Below are 18,777 nucleotides of genomic sequence, written 5' to 3'. Positions count from 1 at the left end.
CATCACAGATGTTGCGAATAGGAACACCCCTCTGCAGGGCAGTAGATGCAGCCATAGCCCTGGTAGAATGGGCCCGCAAGCCAGCCAGTGGGTCCTTACCCGCCAAGCGGTAACACTCCGAGATGGCCAAAATAATCCAGCGAGACAAAGTCTGTTTCGTCACAGCTTGTCCCAAACGCTTTCCAGCGTAACCAATAAAGAGTTGATTGTCCACTCTGACCCGGGACATGCGTGAAACATAAAAGCTTAAAGCTCTCCTAGGATCAAGCCTATGGAGCCTCTCCTCTTCCTTACCAGGATGCGGAGGAGGATAGAATGCCAGAAGAACAACCTTCTGGGCCAAATGAAATTCCGTCACTACCTTCGGAAGAAAAGAAGGACGGACTCTAAGGACAACCCTGTCCTTATGGAAAACAGTGAAGGTAGGCTTAACTGAAAGTGCTGTAACTCACTCACTCTGCGAGCGGAAGTGACCGCAACTAAAAATACCGTTTTAAGAGTCAACAGTCTCAAAGGACAAGAGTGCAAAGGCTCAAAGGGAGCACCCGTTAGAAACCTGACAACAAGGTTTAAATCCCAACCGGGCACCAGGAAAGGTGACGGAGGGAACACATTAGTGAGCCCTTTCAGAAACTGTGAAATTAAAGGGATTTTAAAGTAGGAACACTCTTCAGACGAGTGCTTAAAGATGGACAGCATCGCCAGGTAACCTTTAATGGTACCCACTTGCAAGCCCCTGTGGGCCAAAGAAAGTAAAAAGGACAGAACCATGGGGATTTCGCATGCAAAAGGAGAAAATATATAGGCGTGTCAGGGAACTGGCACTGGAGAATTGCTTACCCCTCACTACTCTAACCTCAGAGATGGGTTGGAAAACTTATGGTCATACATATATACATTTACATAACAGCATTGATCTGTGCAAACAGCAACTTTAGGCAGCCACACGTGTGAGCATACATAAGAGTAATTTTAATTGGGAATGTCAAACATATTAAAAAACAACAGACTAATACATCAACAAGTAAAAACGCACACAAAATAAAGTTGCAGTATTTTGTGTCAGGGAAAATAAGGCAAGGCTACAGGTAACAAAAAGCCAAAGAGAACAGACAAAAAAGGTGAGGCAACTTAATACACCTTCTAATCCTGATACACAAATTATAGAAAATGGCTAAAATTAGACATTTGATGAGATATAAAATGTCGACATGTTTCAGCCAGTAATCAGATGGGACAGTTTCTCAAGTGTCCATACAGAAGAAAAATGTAGTGGCCATCTTCAGGACAGGACATTTCTTCAAGATGAGCCTTATGAGCAATTTACTATTGGCGTCAGAGATCTAAAAAGATGTACATATATATACAATTAATCACGGGACATCAAAATATTGACTTACATGATAGGGCTACAATGTCATTAGATACATAACCTCAGATGTATAAACAAAACTCATGTCGGCTGTCTATTTTTCTCATATTGCAAAACACATTCAAATATACCATCAAAATTTGTCCCCTAGACAAGCTAGTTTCAAATATATGCTTACCACAGAACACAGTTAACATAACATCGTGTGACACATAAGATAGATCCAACCCTTACCAGTAACTCCTGGATCGAGTGTGATCAAACCAAAGAGAAGGACAAAGCCGTCAATGACTCCTTCGTGGACAGAATTGTTGCACCTACTGACTCATTAATAGTCATCCAGATGACTCATGACACAATCTACATAAATAGACAAAGAGTGGCCAGTAATTACATATTGGTCCTTTTTCATATTGGTCTTTCCATTTGTCATGTTATTGCTACCAAGGGCAGTGCTAAAGAAATTAGCCCACGGAAACCGTGGCACAGAACAGCTTTATTCATACAAAAAAGTAGCTTACTTCCAAGTGTCGCCAGTTAGGTCATACACGAGACTGGAGGGAAACTATAGTGAACATCATTTAGGCATCCAGTGTGGAACTCAGAGAGATGTCGTAGCATCAGATTCACGGAGTGTCCTAAGTCAAAAAAAGGGAAAAGAGAAAGAACCATGGCGGTTTAATCTGAGGGTCCTTTCAGAAGAGCACAACCTTTAGGGAGGGCAATATTTATGTATACCTTATTTTAGGGTGTAGCACGAAAAAACAGCATCAGTCCCGATTCGTGGTGGGAAAGTGCGGCAAGAAACTCATACCGACGTTCGAACACGGGTGAAATTAAGCCCGTGTGATCGAGAGCTTGCTGAACAATTACTATGCAGTCAATCTGCAAAACACAGAACACAAAGAGCTAATCAAAAACACAGTATTAGCAAAGTCGAGCTTGTCACTGTGAGCAGAGTAGAGTTCAGGGGCTTACCTCGAACTACTCGATTTGGAACCGAACGATCCTCTCGTCACGACCGCGATGTAGCAACTGGTAGGAGCGGTCGTCAAGAGGACGAATTCAAATACGTCTCGACGTCGGCACCACGGCAGACGGAGACTCCTTTATTTAAAGGTACAGTGTATCTGATACCTCGCAGGAAGCAAGGTCTTAATACACACGTCAGAGCATGACGGTGTTTGAGAGAACTATTCATCCGGGGTCCCGCGATGGTGTGAAGATGCCAACCTGGGAGGCACACAACGATGAAAGCAGCTTATATGGGCAAGAATCGAGAGAATGAAAAGTCAACCAAAATCTGTGTTTGACAAAAAATTATAATTTTGGGTGCCCAAAGGTGACATAACGAAAACGTCACAAGGCCACAGTATGACCCCTCAAGGGGAGGAGGGGGCGGGGGGGAGATAAAAGGAGGGGGGAGAGAAAAGGGGGAGGGGGAAAGAAGGGAGGAAGAAGAAATGAAGAGAAGGGAAAGGAGGAAAAGAGGGAGGGGGTGGGTGAGCAAATGTTCAGCACCCTCCCACCTAGTCACAGGTGCAATCCGAATCACGTGATTAAATTGTTCCATTCCACAGAGGAATTCAGGCCATGGCTGACCGTATTCAGGTTGTATATCAGCCTTTGTTCAGCTAGGCTCAGAGATAAATCTCTATTACCTCCTCTAGGGGAGGGCAACATTTTTTGAATGACAAACCATTCTAGATTGGTGTATTTGTGCTTTGCAGCAATATAGTGAAATTAATTAAATTCACTATGACGTTTGACGCAACCACTATTCCTTTCTTGGATCTTTCCATCTTTAAAACTGAAGAAGGCACCCTGAACACCAGCCTTTTTCGTAAACCTACGGACAAAAATACACTTCTCAGTTACAATAGCTTCCATCCTCTTAGCCTACGTGAGAATCTACCCATCGGGCAATTCCTAAGACTAAGAAGAAATTGTACCGATCTCAGAGATTTTATCCGAGAAAGTAAAGATTTGAAACGTTTGTCCAATAGGGGTTATCCTACAAAATGCATCAACCGAGCATATAAAAGAGCCAAATATGCCAATAGAACTAGATGCCTTCATCACGAGTCTACGACTGTAGAAGACAGGATAACGGGCGTGAGCACTTTTAGCCCTATCAGTAATGCTTTACGTAAAGTGATTAAACAACAGTGGCATATTTTGGCCATGGAACAGTTTTGCCCCGCACAACCTAGGTTTGCTTTCAAACGCCAAAAAAATGTGAAAGATTTTTTGGTTCATACCTATCCAGCCATTTGTCCAACAACATCACAAGCTACCTAGTGGAATCTCCCACCGGTAGTAGGCCATTTTAAATGTGGCCATTGTTCAGTCTGTGCTTTAACCTCCAATTGCAAGTCAATTGAACTTAATGGCAAAATATGGAATTTGAGATCCTTTTCCAATTGTGCTTCGGATTGGCTTATCTATGGCATTAAATGCCCGTGCGATTTATTGTATAAAAGAAAAACCAGCCGTGCTGTACGGCTTAGAATTTGTGAACACAGGTCGTGTTTGAAGAATAAAACCGAGAACAAACCTCTTGTGTCTCACTATATTGCTGCAAAGCACAAATACACTGATCTAAAATGGTTTGTCATTCAAAAAATGTTGCCCTCCCCTAGAGGAGGTAATAGAGATTTATCTCTGAGCCTAGCTGAACAAAGGCTGATATACAACCTGAATACGGTCAGCCATGGCCTGAATTCCTCTGTGGAATGGAACAATTTAATCACGTGATTCGGGTTGCACCTGTGACTAGGTGGGAGGGTGATGAACATTTGCTCACCCACCCCCTCCCTCTTTTCCTCCTTCCCCTTCTCTTCATTTCTTCTTCCTCCCTTCATTTCCCCCCCATTTCTCTTCCCCCCCCACCCCCTCTGCCCCTTGAGGGGTCATACTGTGGCCTTGTGACGTTTTCGTTATGTCACCTTTGGGCACCCAAAATTATCATTTTTTGTCAAACACAGATTTTGGTTGACTTTTCATTCTCTCGATTCTTGCCCATATAAGCTGCTTTCATTGTTGTGTGCATCCCAGGTTGGCACCTCCACACCATCGCGGGGCCCCGGATGAATAGTTCTCTCAAACACTGTCATGCTCTGACGTGTGTATTAAGACCTTGCTTCCTGCGAGGTATCAGATACACTGTACCTTTAAATAAAGGAGTCTCCGTCCGCCGTGGTGACGACGTCGAGACGTATTTAAATTCGTCCTCTTGACGACCGCTCCTACCAGTTGCTACTCGCGGTCGTGACGAGAGGATCGTTTGGTTCCAAATCGAGTAGTTCGAGGTAATCCCCTGAACTCTACTCTGCTCACAGTGACAAGCTCGACTTTGCTAATACTGTGTTTTTGATTAGCTCTTTGTGTTCTGTGTTTTGCAGATTGACTGCATAGTAATTGTTCAGCAAGCTCTCGATCATACAGGCTTAATTTCACTGTGTTCGAACGTCGGTATGAGTTTCTTGCTGCACTTTCCCACCACGAATCGGGACTGATGCCGTTTTTTCGTGCTAGACTCTAAAATAAGGTATACATAAATATTGCCCTCCCTAAAGGTTGTGCTCTTCTGAAAGGACCCTCAGATTAAACCGCCACGGTTCTTTCTCTTTTCCCTTTTATTGACTTAGGGCACTCCGTGAATCTGATGCTACGACATCTCTCTGAGTCCCACACTGGATGCCTAAATGATGTTCACTATAGTTTCCCTCCAGTCACGTGTATGACCTAACTGGCGACACTTGGAAGTAAGCTACTTTTTTGTATGAATAAAGCTGTTCTGTGCCACGGTTTCCGCGGGCTAATTTCTTTAGCACTGCCCTTGGTAGCAATAACATGACAAATGGAAAGACCAATATGAAAAAGGACCAATATGTAATTACTGGCAACTCTTTGTCTATTTATGTAGATTGTGCCATGAGTCATCTGGATGACTATTAATCAGTCAGTAGGTGCGACAATTCTGTCCACGAAGGAGTCATTGACGGCTTTGTCCTTCTCTTTGGTTTGATCACACTCGATCCAGGAGTTACTGGTAAGGGTTGGATCTATCCTATGTGTCACACGATGTTATGTTAACTGTGTTCTGTGGTAAGCATATATTTGAAACTAGCTTGTCTAGAGGACAAATTTTGATGGTATATTTGAATGTGTTTTGCGACATGAGTTTTGTTTATACATCTGAGGTTATGTATCTAATGACATTGTAGCCCTATCATGTAAGTCAATGTTTTGATGTCCCATGATTAATTGTATATATATATATACATCTTTTTAGATCTCTGACGCCAATAGTAAATTGCTCATAAGGCTCATCTTGAAGAAATGTCCTGTCCTGAAGATGGCCACTACATTTTTCTTCTGTATGGACACTTGAGAAACTGTCCCATCTGATTACTGGCCGAAACATGTCGACATTTTATATCTCATCAAATGTCTAATTTTAGCCATTTTGTATAATTTGTGTATCAGGATTAGAAGGTGTATTAAGTTGCCTCACCTTTTTTGTCTGTTCTCTTTTTGGCTTTTTGTTACCTGTAGCCTTGCCTTATTTTCCCTGACACAAAATAGTGCAACTTTATTTTGTGTGCGTTTTTACTTGTTGATGTATTAGTCTGTTGTTTTTTAATATGTTTGACACTCCCAATTAAAATTACTCTCATGTATGCTCACGTGTGTGGCTGCCTACAGTTGCTGTTTGCACAGATCAATGCTGTTATGCAAATGTATATATGTATGACCATAAGTTTTCCAACCCATCTCTAAGGTTAGAGTAGTGAGGGGTAAGCAATTCTCCAGTGCCAGTTCCCTGACACGCCTATACATTTTCTCGTTATTTATCCCAATTTTGAGAATTGCACCCCCGTCAACAAAAAATATTGGGATTTGGCCTACTTTATTAGTACTGTCATGATCTCTGCTTCCAAAAGGTCAGGGTTTTCCCAACTCCTTTGGAAGCAGATCCATAACCCAGGTTCCGAGTGCCAACCAGTCCCAATTGGGACCTTTTGGACCCAGTCCTGGCGCCAGTGGCACCAGGCTCATAAATATGCCCAGTCCCAGCGCTGGAAGCGTCGGGCTCATAATGCTTGGGTGGACTTACCTGCAGCAGACCATGCTGCTTACTTGCCTGCCAGTTGAGCCTCTGATCCTCTTCTGTTTGGAACTACTTTTCCTGTTGGGTGGGGCAGGAGCCACTCCCTAGATTCAGAACACTGGAACTCTTCTGGAAAGCAGGAACTCTTTTCTTACCTAGGCGTGGCTGTGGAAGGAGATACCTAAGCACTACAGGAGGCTATTTAAACCACACCCGATGGATGAATCTTGCTTTGCGTTATTCTGCATCCTCTGCAGCAGAACGCTCATCGTGTCTTCTGCATCTGATCCTGGGCCTAAGGAAAAAGGCTTACCATCCTGAATCCAGTCTTCAGCAACACCTATAAAGACAAGAAAGAACAGGTTAGCATTACGGTCTTCAGTGACAGCTCTTCACTTACCTGGTCCATCGGCTGTCACCAACGCCTCGCGCTGCATTCCGGCATCTGAAAGACAAAGGCTTACCTACTCTTCGTGCGCTCCGGCGGTCTTCACACTGCATTCCGGCATCTGAAAGACAAAAGCTTACCAACTCTTCGCACGCTCCGGAGGCCTTCGGCGCTGCATCCCGCATCTGAAAGACAAAACAAGGTGCGTTTAAAGACATTGGGGAACTTTAATACTCACGTGCCATTACTCCTTTCCACATCTAACCCAGTGGGTATTCCGGCACCCTGCAGCCGCTCCGAACTTGTACCTGCAAAATAAAAAGACAGTTAGAGCGCATCGTGAAGCAGGCAACAAGCGCTTACTTACGTGCTTCCAGGCGCTTCTATTCATCACACGGGCTCCATATTCAACTCACTTCAGCCCGTCCTCCGCCATCGCCGGAACCCTGCAAAACAAGAAACATCATTACTAAAGACTTTAAAAGACATTAGAATTACTCAAAACTTACCGTTCGTGCAGTAAACGATGGACAGCAGTCCTCTGAAGTCAAGAGGCCTGCTCCCCTTATCCAGTGAAGAAACTGGTTACAGCACCCTGCCCCGAGGCAGATGGAGAGCACGGCGTTCACTTACCTAAGGTGAGAGCGTTAACCTTTGGGGTTCTACAGGAGAAGAGAAAGGGAAGAAGAGAGAGACATTCAATAACCCACTTCCTTAATCCCATATTTTCTATCTGCAGACATCTTACCCTTCGAGTCAGACATACAGTGCACAGAGGTCCAGTCCAAAGAGCCAGCCGTGTGTTACACATCACCTTTGAAGATACGGTATACGCCCAGTCAAGACCGGCGCCTCTACGGGAATCAGGTGAGCGTTACAGAACGCAAAGCCAACCACAAAACTCCCGTCCAGGCGCTATGGAAACCTCGGATACCGACCAGCTAGCCCAGTTACTTGGGGAACTAAGGGCAGAAGTGCATGCAGCCCGTCAGGAAACGAACGCTCTAAGAAGGGAACTGATTATTTCCAAGGAGCGAACAGATGATCTCGCTAGACAATTGCTACAGTCACAAGCCGGACAGACCCCGTTACCCGCATCTGGGGGAAATCTTCCTTCTACATCCTCTATGAATCCAGTGCAGATCCACCTACCTGGGAATGTACCTCTGGCTCCGCCCGAACGATTTTCTGGTGACCCAAAGAGGTTTGCAGTATTTATCAATCAGTGCCGGTTGCATTTCTTATGCCGGCCAGCAGCCTTTCCAACTGATCAAGCTAAAGTAGCTTTCGTGCTTTCGTACCTTAGTGGCAATGCGGCAGACTGGTCGATCCCTTTAGTAAATCAAGATGATCCGGTCCTCCATGATTTTCAAGCTTTTCAGCTCAGTATGGAAAAACTGTTCGCAAGACATTCACAGGGGCAGGCCTTGGACAATGAGCTTCTTTCGTTGCGACAAGGTAATCAAGACCTTTTGGCTTATATTGCGTCTTTCAATAGACTGATAGTGGAAACTCAATGGCCTGAGGACAAAAGGATTACGCTGTTTTATAGAGGTCTACGTGGAGAGCTCAAAGATGTGTTAGCCCAAGTAGTGAATCCCCCACAAGATTGTTCGGACTATATAGACTTAGTCGTTCAAATAGATCACAGACTGCAGAACAGGAAGGCCGATCGTTCCAAGTTTGATGCTCGAGTATTTTCCAAACCGTCAACTCCTTCCAAAGGAGTAGACTCCGGGGAACCCATGCAAATAGGGGGTCTGAAAGGTCCTCTAACACAAAAGGAGCGGGAAAGGAGAAAACAGTTGCAATTATGCCTCTATTACGGAAACTCAGGGCACTTTCTTCGAGACTGTCCGGTGAAACCTGCCAAGAAGGCAGTAGGAGCTGCAGTTACCAAAGTTACAAACTCTGAGCAGGGAAACAACCTCGCCCGACAAGAATAGAGGTCCTCTTGCCGAGCGTGAAAACCAGTTCCGTGACCTCGCATTTCGTGATACCTATGGTCCTCATTAGCCCTGATAATCCGGATCGATCACATGCAATTGAAGCTTACGTCGACAGCGGTGCCATCGGCAATTATGTGGATCATGAAATGGTTTTGAGGATGAATCTAACTCTTTGTCCCAAGGCTGTAAAGGACGTCATTACTACGGTGGATGGTACGGAGATAGCCTCCGGGCCAGTAACGCATACCACTCAAGAGGTGACGCTAGTAAGTCAAGATGGACACCATGAGAAGATCGTGTTCGATGTGATCAAGGCCCCTTAGTTTCAGATTATTCTAGGAATACCTTGGTTAGAGAAACACAATCCTCTGATCGATTGGCGAGCAAGAACGGTCCAGTTTCCAGAATGTGTCTCTACTTGTCACCCTCCACCTGGTGTTGCACTGGCAGCAATTTCTTCAGAGACTCCCCAGTTACCTCCCGAATACCTAGAATACCAAGATGTTTTCCGGAAGGATCAGGCTAACTCTCTACCTCCTCATAGGTCTTATGACTGCCAGATAGACCTGATACCTGGATCTACTCCTCCTTGTAGTAGAATGTATGCCCTCACCGAGCCTGAGAACCTTCACCTTCGACAATACCTGGATCAATACCTGGCAAATGGGTTTATTCGTCCTTCCAAGTCCCCTGCTTCTTCAGCTTTGTTCTTCGTTCCAAAAAAGGAAGGAGACCTTAGAACTTGTATAGATTATCGCTCCCTGAACCAGATCACCGTTAAGAATAGATATCCGTTACCTTTGATCCCTGAACTCCTGGACCAAGTCAGAAAAGCATGCATATATACAAAGCTGGATCTTAGAGGAGCTTACCACTTGGTACGAGTAAAAGAGGGCGATGAATGGAAGACAGCCTTCCGCACCAAGTATGGGCTATTTGAATATCAGGTCATGCCCTTCGGACTTTGCAATGCCCCGGCCGCCTTTCAATATTTTATGAACGATGTCCTCAGAGAGCTCATAGATGTGTGTGTTGTTGTTTACATTGACGACATCCTCGTTTATTCTTCATCGGAATCTGAACATCGGAAACACGTGAAAATGGTCCTCGAAAGATTGCGTCAACACAAACTTTTCGCTAAGTTGGAAAAATGTTTTTTCAACGTGACTGAAGTTGAATTCTTGGGATTCATATTATCACCTGGCGGAGTGCGTATGGATTCAAAGAAGGTCGATGCAGATCTCAAATGGCCATCACCATCCTCCGTAAAAGGTGTGCAAAGCATGTTAGGCTTCGCTAACTTTTACCACAGGTTTATCCCCGAATTCTCTCGAATAGTCCAGCCCATCACTGCCTTGTTAAAGAAAAACAAACGTTTTGAATGGTCTACCGAGGCGGACCAAGCTTTCCAGGATTTGAAGACTAAATTTATCTCTGCACCAATCTTAAAACACCCTTGCCCCGAACTCCCCTACATCGTGGACACTGATGCTTCAAGCCTTGCCATGGGGGCAGTTCTATCACAAAAGGACCCGGTAACCAATCAGTTGCATCCCGTGGCATTTTGGTCCCGCAAATTCTCGCCTCCTGAAATCAATTACACGATTACTGACAAGGAACTTCTGGCTATCAAGTCTGCCTTTAAGGCTTGGCGGCATTATCTGCTGGGGGCCCGACACACCGTTACTGTGATTATGGATCACCGAAACCTGCAATATTTGAAAACCGCAAAAGCCCAATCCTCTAGACAACTCCGTTGGGCATTATTCTTTGCCGAGTTTGACTTCATAATTACCTATCGACCTGGTACAAAGAACGGTAAAGCTGATGCCCTTTCTCGGATGGGAGTGGAAGAACACTTGATCAACCCTAAACCTGTACCAATCATTCCCAAACAAAGAATTCTGGGTGTAATCGCCACAGAATCCATAGAGGAAGTTAAGGATAAAGCCAGGCAACTTGTAACTCCAGCAGACATACAGAATTGGCATCTGCAGGGAAAGGACTTTGCAGTAAAGGACAACTTATTGTATTTCCAAGAACGATTATACCTACCCAGCACAGATTTACAGAAAAAAGTAATCTCTTGTTATCACGATTCTTTAATGGAAGGACATCCCGGTATGGCCAAGACCTCAGAAAAGATCAAGCGCTACTTCTGGTGGCCGTCTTGGAAAAAAGATATCAGAGACTTTATAATGTCCTGTGGAGTATGCGCCCAAAACAAGAGTCAAAAGGAAAGACCAGCAGGCCTCTTACGCCCTATTGACATCCCACCTCGCCCTTGGCATACGCTTTCTATGGACTTCATCACCGATCTACCTCCATGCTCCAGATACAATACGATTCTAGTAATCGTGGACTTATTCTCCAAGATGGCGCATTTCATTCCGCTCAAAGGCTTGCCAACAGCAGCAACTCTGGCCCGAGAATTTCTCGAAAACATCGTCCGACTGCACGGTTTTCCTTCGGTTCTAATTTCGGATCGAGGTAGTCAATTTATTTCTCATTTTTGGCGAAGTTGCTGTCGGTCGGCTCAAATTGATGTGAGACTATCGACCAGTCACCACCCTCAGACCGACGGACAAACCGAGAGGACCAATCAAACTCTGGAACAGTATTTACGCTGCATGCTGCAACAAACTGAAAAAACTTGGAAAGACATCCTTTGGATAGCCGAATATGCCTACAATAACTCTGTCCATTCGGGAACTGGGAAAACCCCGTTTTTTCTTTTGTACGGCAGTCACCCTCGAACCTCGGAGTTGGATCCCCTCCAAGATCTTGAAACACCAGCAGTAGACTACCTGCATTCTACAATCACCCAAGCCTTTAAGGAAGCTGTTTCTCACCTTCAAAGGGCTAAAGAACAATACAAGAAAGGAGCAGATCAACATCGGAAGGAAGCCCCTCAATATCAAGTAGGGGATCAAGTCTGGTTATCCACCAAATATCTACCTCTAAAAGGGCCACGCACATTCAACCCAAGATACCTTGGTCCCTATTCCTTCACTACCATAGTAAACCCAGTAGCGGTCAAGTTGGACTTGCCCCCGCACATGAAGATACATCCGGTCTTCCACGTCTCTCTATTAAAACCCGTGCAACCTCAAACCCGACTAACTAAATCTCCAAAACCTATCCTAGTTGATGGAGAACTTGAGTTTGAAGTCAAAAGCCTTCTGGACTCCAAGATCTCCAAATCTAAACTATTTTACCTAATTGACTGGAAAGGCTACGGCCCCCAAGAGAGATCCTGGGAACCTGCTGAATATGTCCACGCTCCTCGCCTAATCAAAAGATTTCACCGAACATTTCCTGACAATCCAAAAACCCCGGAGAAGCCCGGTTTGGGAGGGGCCTTGAGGGGGGGTACTGTCATGATCTCTGCTTCCAAAAGGTCAGGGTTTTCCCAACTCCCTTGGAAGCAGATCCATAACCCAGGTTAGTCCCAATTGGGACCTTTTGGACCCAGTCCTGGCGCCAGTGGCACCAGGCTCATAAATATGCCCAGTCCCAGCGCTGGAAGCGCCGGGCTCATAATGCTTGGGTGGACTTACCTGCAGCAGACCGTGCTGCTTACTTGCCTGCCAGTTGAGCCTCTGATCCTCTTCTGTTTGGAACTACTTTTCCTGTTGGGTGGGGCAGGAGCCACTCCCTAGATTCAGAACACTGGAACTCTTCTGGAAAGCAGGAACTCTTTTCTTACCTAGGCGTGGCTGTGGAAGGAGACACCTAAGCACTACAGGAGGCTATTTAAACCACACCCGATGGATGAATCTTGCTTTGCGTTATTCTGCATCCTCTGCAGCAGAACGCTCATCGTGTCTTCTGCATCTGATCCTGGGCCTAAGGAAAAAGGCCTACCATCCTGAATCCAGTCTTCAGCAACACCTATAAAGACAAGAAAGAACAGGTTAGCATTACGGTCTTCAGTGACAGCTCTTCACTTACCTGGTCCATCGGCTGTCACAAACGCCTCGCGCTGCATTCCGGCATCTGAAAGACAAAGGCTTACCTACTCGTCGTGCGCTCCGGAGGTCTTCACACTGCATTCCGGCATCTGAAAGACAAAAGCTTACCAACTCTTCGCACGCTCCGGAGGCCTTCGGCGCTGCATCCCGCATCTGAAAGACAAAACAAGGTGCGTTTAAAGACATTGGGGAACTGTAATACTCACGTGCCATTACTCCTTTCCACATCTAACCCAGTGGGTATTCCGGCAGCCGCTCCGAACTTGTACCTGCAAAATAAAAAGACAGTAAGAGCGCATCGTGAAGCAGGCAACAAGCGCTTACTTACGTGCTTCCAGGCGTTTCTATTCATCACACGGGCTCCATCTTCAACTCACTTCAGCCCGTCATCCGCCATCGCTGGAACCCTGCAAAACAAGAAACATCATTACTAAAGACTTTAAAGACATTAGAATTACTCAAAACTTACCGTTCGTGCAGTAAACGACGGACAGCAGTCCTCTGAAGTCAAGAGGCCTGCTCCCCTTATCCAGTGAAGAAACTGGTTACAGCACCCTGCCCCGAGGCAGATGGAGAGCACGGCGTTCACTTACCTAAGGTGAGAGCGTTAACCTTTGGGGTTCTACCGGAGAAGAGAAAGGGAAGAAGAGAGAGACATTCAATAACCCAGTTCCTTAATCCCATATTTTCTATCTGAAGACATCTTACCCTTCGAGTCGGACATACAGTGCACAGAGGTCCAGCCCAAAGAGCCAGCCGTGTGTTACACATCACCTTTGAAGATACGGCATACGCCCAGTCAAGACCGGCGCCTCTACGGGAATCAGATGAGCGTTACAAGTACACATGCAAAAGGATCCACATTCTGAACTCTGAACCAGTCGCAGAACCTACGCCAATGGCAACGGTACAGAGACTTTGTTACTGGCCGTCGGGCCGAGAGCAACACCTCCATCACGTCTTCAGGGAGGTCCCAATCCTTATAACTCAACCTTTCAGAAGCCAAGCGTGAAGGTTGAGGGATCTGACCTCTGGATGGAGAACCTGACCCCCCCTCCCGTGAGAGCAGATCGTCTCGGTAGGGAAGACGACGTGGAGGACAGATGGACAAGTCGAGAAGGTCCGGGTACCACGTCCTCCGATCCCACGCCGGAGCAATGAGGATCATCCGGGAACCGAACCTCCGTAACCTCCGCAGCACTTGCGGGATGACAGGGACTGGAGGAAACGCGTATAGCAGTGGGAATGACCACTCCACCACGAATGCGTCTCCTAAGGCTCCTTTTGGAGGAAATTCCCGCGAGCAGAACCTCTCGCACTTCCGGTTGACACTGGAGGCGAAGAGATCCACTTGAGGGGTCCCCCAAAGGGCAAAGATCTCCAGGAGAATCTCCTGAGCCAACTCACGCTCGTGAGAGATCGTGCTCTGCCTGCTCAGAGTGTCCGCCGTCACGTTTTCGTCTCCGGCCAGATGAACTGCCGAGATCGAAACTTCCTGCTGGATGGCCCAGAACTCGAGCTGCATCGCCTCCCTGCACAGAGGAAGTGACCCCCCCCCCTTTTTGTTGAGGTAGTGCATGGCCACTGTGTTGTCCGTCAGGATCAGGACATTCTTTCCTCGCACAGTCGGCAGAAAAGCCTTCAGGGCTAGCCTGACGGCCCTCAGCTCCAACAGATTGATATGGAGTCTGGACTCCGACGGAGACCAACGACCGCTGACTGTCAGTTCGTTGGCATGAGCTCCCCATCCCGTGAGGAATGCATCCGTCACGATCGTCACCTCCGGCCAGGGAAGCCAAAACGGAGCCCACTTTATCAAGTTGCCTTCGACGGCCCACCACAGAAGGTCCTGCCGGAGGACTGCGGCCATTGCATCTTGAGTGCTCAATGCAAAGATCTCATCCGCAGGCAACCTTAAGAACTCGAACGCTGGGAGCGTCTGGGCATGCTGAAACGTGTGCACCATCTGCTGAATGTGAAGAGCCCTCACCTGGGGAGGAAAACACTGCCCCATGGAAGTGTCGCGCACTGCTCCGATGTACTGGAGCCACTGTGTTGGCGTCAAATGGGACTTCTTTAAATTGAGGGAGAAGCCCAGCCTGTGAAGGGAGTGGCAGGTGACTGACAGATGATCCAGGACCTGCTCGGGAGAGCGCGCCCTGATCAACCAATCATCCAGGTAGGGGTAGACGTGAATCCCCCCTTGCCTGAGATGCGCTGCCACCCCCACCATGAGCTTGGTGAAAACCCTCGGGGCGGAGGTCAATCCGAACGGCAGGACCCGAAACTGAAAGTGCGAGTCGCCAACCGCGAACCTCAGGTACTTCTTGTGCTTGGGATGGATCGGCACATGGAAGTAAGCATCCTTGAGGTCGAGAGACACCAACCAGTCCTGAAGCTGAAGGGCCTGGAGGACTTGAGAGAGAGTAACCATCTTGAACTTGTCCTTCCTGAGGAGTTTGTTCAAACCGCGCAAGTCCATGATGGGTCTCAATCCCCCGTCTTTCTTCGAAATCAAAAAATAAGGGGAATACCATCCCTTGTTCCTCTCCGCTACAGGCACCAGTTCTATGGCGCCTTTCTCCAGCGGGGCTTGAATTTCCTGCGCAAGGAGGGGATCCGGACTCTTCAAAGAGAGGTTCCCTGGTGGATTGTCGTGAGGCCTCTGCCGAAAGGGAAGACAGTAGCCGTGGGTTATGATCTCCAGAACCCACACATCTGAAGTAATGGCACGGCACTCTACAAGATGCTGCGCCAGCCTTCCCCCAACCGGCGAACCATGGGACATGGCCTCATGACTGAGTGGTAGCGGCTGCGGCGTTACCTGAGCGCATAGAGGCAACTGCCCGAGCGGCCTTGGCACCACGGGTACCCTGTCGTCCGCCTCTGGTACCCCTGCATTGGCCTCTTTGACTGCTAGCTCCTCTCGCTTTACTGAAGAACGAGTAATAGCGAAAGGAACCACCCCTCCATTGCTGGACAAAAAGGCAGAGGTTGGCGAACTGCAGCGCCCAACGACTTGGCTGCAGCTTTGGAGGTCTGCAACCTCTCAAGGCTCTCGTCAGCCTTGCTGCCAAAAAGGTGTTCACCGTCAAAGGGCATGTTGAGGAGCCGGGACTGCACATCAGGAGCAAACCCCGACTTCCGCAACCACGCAAACCTGCGTATCACGGTGCTCGCCGCCATGGACTGCTGACGCATTCAGCCATGTCCAAACCCGACTGAACGGACTCACACATGGCATCCTTACCATCCTGGACCATAGCAAGGAAACCATCCCGTTCGTCCCCTTCGGGAATATGTTCAGCCGCTAATGCAACACAGTTCCACAGAGTGTGTGTGAAACGAGACAAGGTACATATGGAGTTGGCCACCTGAAGCGCCATACCACCCGAAGAAAACACTTTCTGCGCCCAGCCATCAAAACGTTTGTTGTCCCTATCAGGAGGGATGGTAGGGTACGACGCCTGCCGTGGCCGCCTGCACCACCAAACTCTCCGGAGTGGGGTGCCTGGTCAAGTAGCAGGGGTCGCTACTGGCTGGACGGTATTTTCACGACAAGGACCTGCCCACCGCCGGGAGACTCTCCGGAGCAGTCCAAGCTGCCGCCACCCTTCTCTGTAGAGCCATATGGTCAGTTGGGGTACCAACATCAAGGATGTCCGTGAGATCATCCTGCACAAACTCCCCTGGGGGAGCAGACCATCCCAAGTACTCGGAGACCCTAGCCACAAGGCGCCGGTACGATGAATCGGCATGAGAGCCAGGCTCAGGCCTACAAAACTCCACCTCCGGAGAGGTGTCCAGTCCACTGGCATCATGCAGTGACTGCCTCAAATCATCAAATTGGCTATGCCCCGAGACCATCTCATCTGGAACCTGACTAGGAACCAGGCCATCAGGATACTCATCCACCTCCGAAATATATTCCAGGTGGTGAAAAGAAGGCACCCGAGAGTGCTTGCTCTTAACCAGAGCCTTTCTAAGGGGTTCCCCTGTGCCACGGGGTACTATCGACACCCCGGCGTCGAGGGCGTCGAGTGAATCAGCGCCGGCATCGAGAGAACAGGCATTGGCGCCGAGAGGATCGGCGTCGACGTCAGATGCAGCGCCGCCAGCATCGACAGCGTCGACACAGTCCTCGAAGCCGGAGCTCCGAGCGTGTCCTTCGACGACCTGAGCGTCGACGACTTCCTCGAAGACATCACAGGTGCACACGGTCTCGAACGCGTCGAGGACCGGGACCTGGAACGGGTACGTCGAGAACGAGTCCCCTTGTCCGAACGGGACCTCTCCCGTGACTCGTGCTGGCCACTCTTGCGAGCTGTGTCTCTCGACCTCTCAGGGCCGACCCCACTCGGGGGCGCAGACGGCTTAGTACCCTGCGACTCGAGAATCGCCAGCATTTTCTTCCCGAAGGAAGCCCATTCCTCCGGCGTTGCACGGCTGGTGGGGTAAGCGACGTGCTGGGCAGAGTCCTCAGAAGAGGACCTGGAAGACGACCGCTGTCGGCGCTTCCGAGAATGCCTCGAAGAGGCCGAGGAGTGGCGAGACCGACTCCTAAAAGGAGACCAACAAGACTTCTGACGACCACGCGGAGAGTCACCTCTCGAATCATCCGTCGAAAGCCCCGCACACTTCGACTTCCGGGGCTTGGACACCCGACCTACCGACAACTTCTTACGTTCCCATAAGGCTTTGGACGTGAGCGACTGGCAGTCGATACAGTCATCCGTGTCGTGGGCCTCCCCGAGGCACCAGAGGCAGGCGTCGTGCGAGTCCGTCACTTGGACCCACACTGCCCGCACTTCTTGATGCCCGGACGCGGGGTCGAAGACGAAGTAGAAGACATCTTCTTACGATGGATTTTCTCACAAAAATGAACAGGTTCGAAGAACCGAGAAGAACAGAACTGCAAAGAGTCGAGGCGTAACCGAGATTCACGAAGCAACACGTTTGCGGAAAAAACGGAACTGAGGCTACGGGAGTCGTGCGTCCTACTTATCACATCATCGGAGGAGGTCCTCGACGCAGGACGCAGACGCCGAAAAAAGTTTCCGAAGCAGCACAGCTGTGGTGATTACCTGTCATAGATATGGAATACGTCGGAGGACCCAATCCCCTCGAATAGGTTCGTTTGGAGATTGAACAGATTCTGATTTGGACTCTTACTGATGACTGACGAGCACTTCAGTTAGTTTTGTTAGGTAGGGAAAAGCCTTAGTATATAGAAAGGTAGACATGTATTCTTTAAGTTAATACAACTTTCAAGAAGATGGAAAATCAGAGTCTGTGTCCTTTTCCTAACCAGCCACAACACATATTGTAGTCTGGTGACCATTATGATCACTTGCAGAAAGACTATTCCAATAATCCAAGAGACTTGACAGGATGTGTGATGAATTATATGATATGATATGGCATTTATAACGCGCCTATACACACATCTGGGATTATGTGTCCTTTCTTACCAGGTGGGAGCCAACCTCTTTGAGGGTAGTAAGGTGAGCCTACTTAGTAAGACCCTCCACAGGGGTTTGGGAAAGCGGGACATCACTGGGAGTAACTCCCCTCTGGGGAACAAGGACTCCCAATTGCATAAGGAACTCCCTACAATGAACACCCTGCATATATGGGAGTGGAAGAGACTGAAGGCATCTCAGTGTAGCATTCACAACATAATGACATTGCTTCAGTATCTTTAGCTCATGATAATGCTGGAAGCACCTTAAACTCAGCCGCTGGTAAAAGGGAAATGAGACCTGCATAAGGGAGTCATTCTCACAGGCGAAATTCCCCCTATAATTGGAACTGTGGCTCACTGTCCATTCTTCAGGACCAGGAATATCCACTACCTTTTTCTTATTAGTTACAAGTGTGAGGGATAGAAGAAGCCATTTTGACATGCCAGTGGACATTATTTACTTGGACATTCTTACCAATTCCTTACTTCCTTGGTAGAGGCAGGGAAACCCTTC

General features: G+C 48.0%; 1 protein-coding gene across 1 annotated transcript in view; it reads right to left on the bottom strand.

Moving 5' to 3' along the window:
- Nucleotides 1–18,777, bottom strand: part of FTO (FTO alpha-ketoglutarate dependent dioxygenase) — a 2,588,464-nt gene that overhangs the window by 1,806,961 nt on the left and 762,726 nt on the right. The gene's annotated exons all lie outside the window — the stretch shown is intronic.

Source organism: Ambystoma mexicanum, chromosome 1q (genome assembly GCF_040938575.1).
Source record: "Ambystoma mexicanum isolate Mex_15411 chromosome 1q, UKY_AmexF1_1, whole genome shotgun sequence".
Taxonomy (NCBI): Eukaryota; Metazoa; Chordata; class Amphibia; order Caudata; family Ambystomatidae; genus Ambystoma; species Ambystoma mexicanum.
The sequence above is the reverse complement of the archived record's forward strand: the minus strand, read 5'-3'. Positions and strand labels throughout refer to the sequence as shown.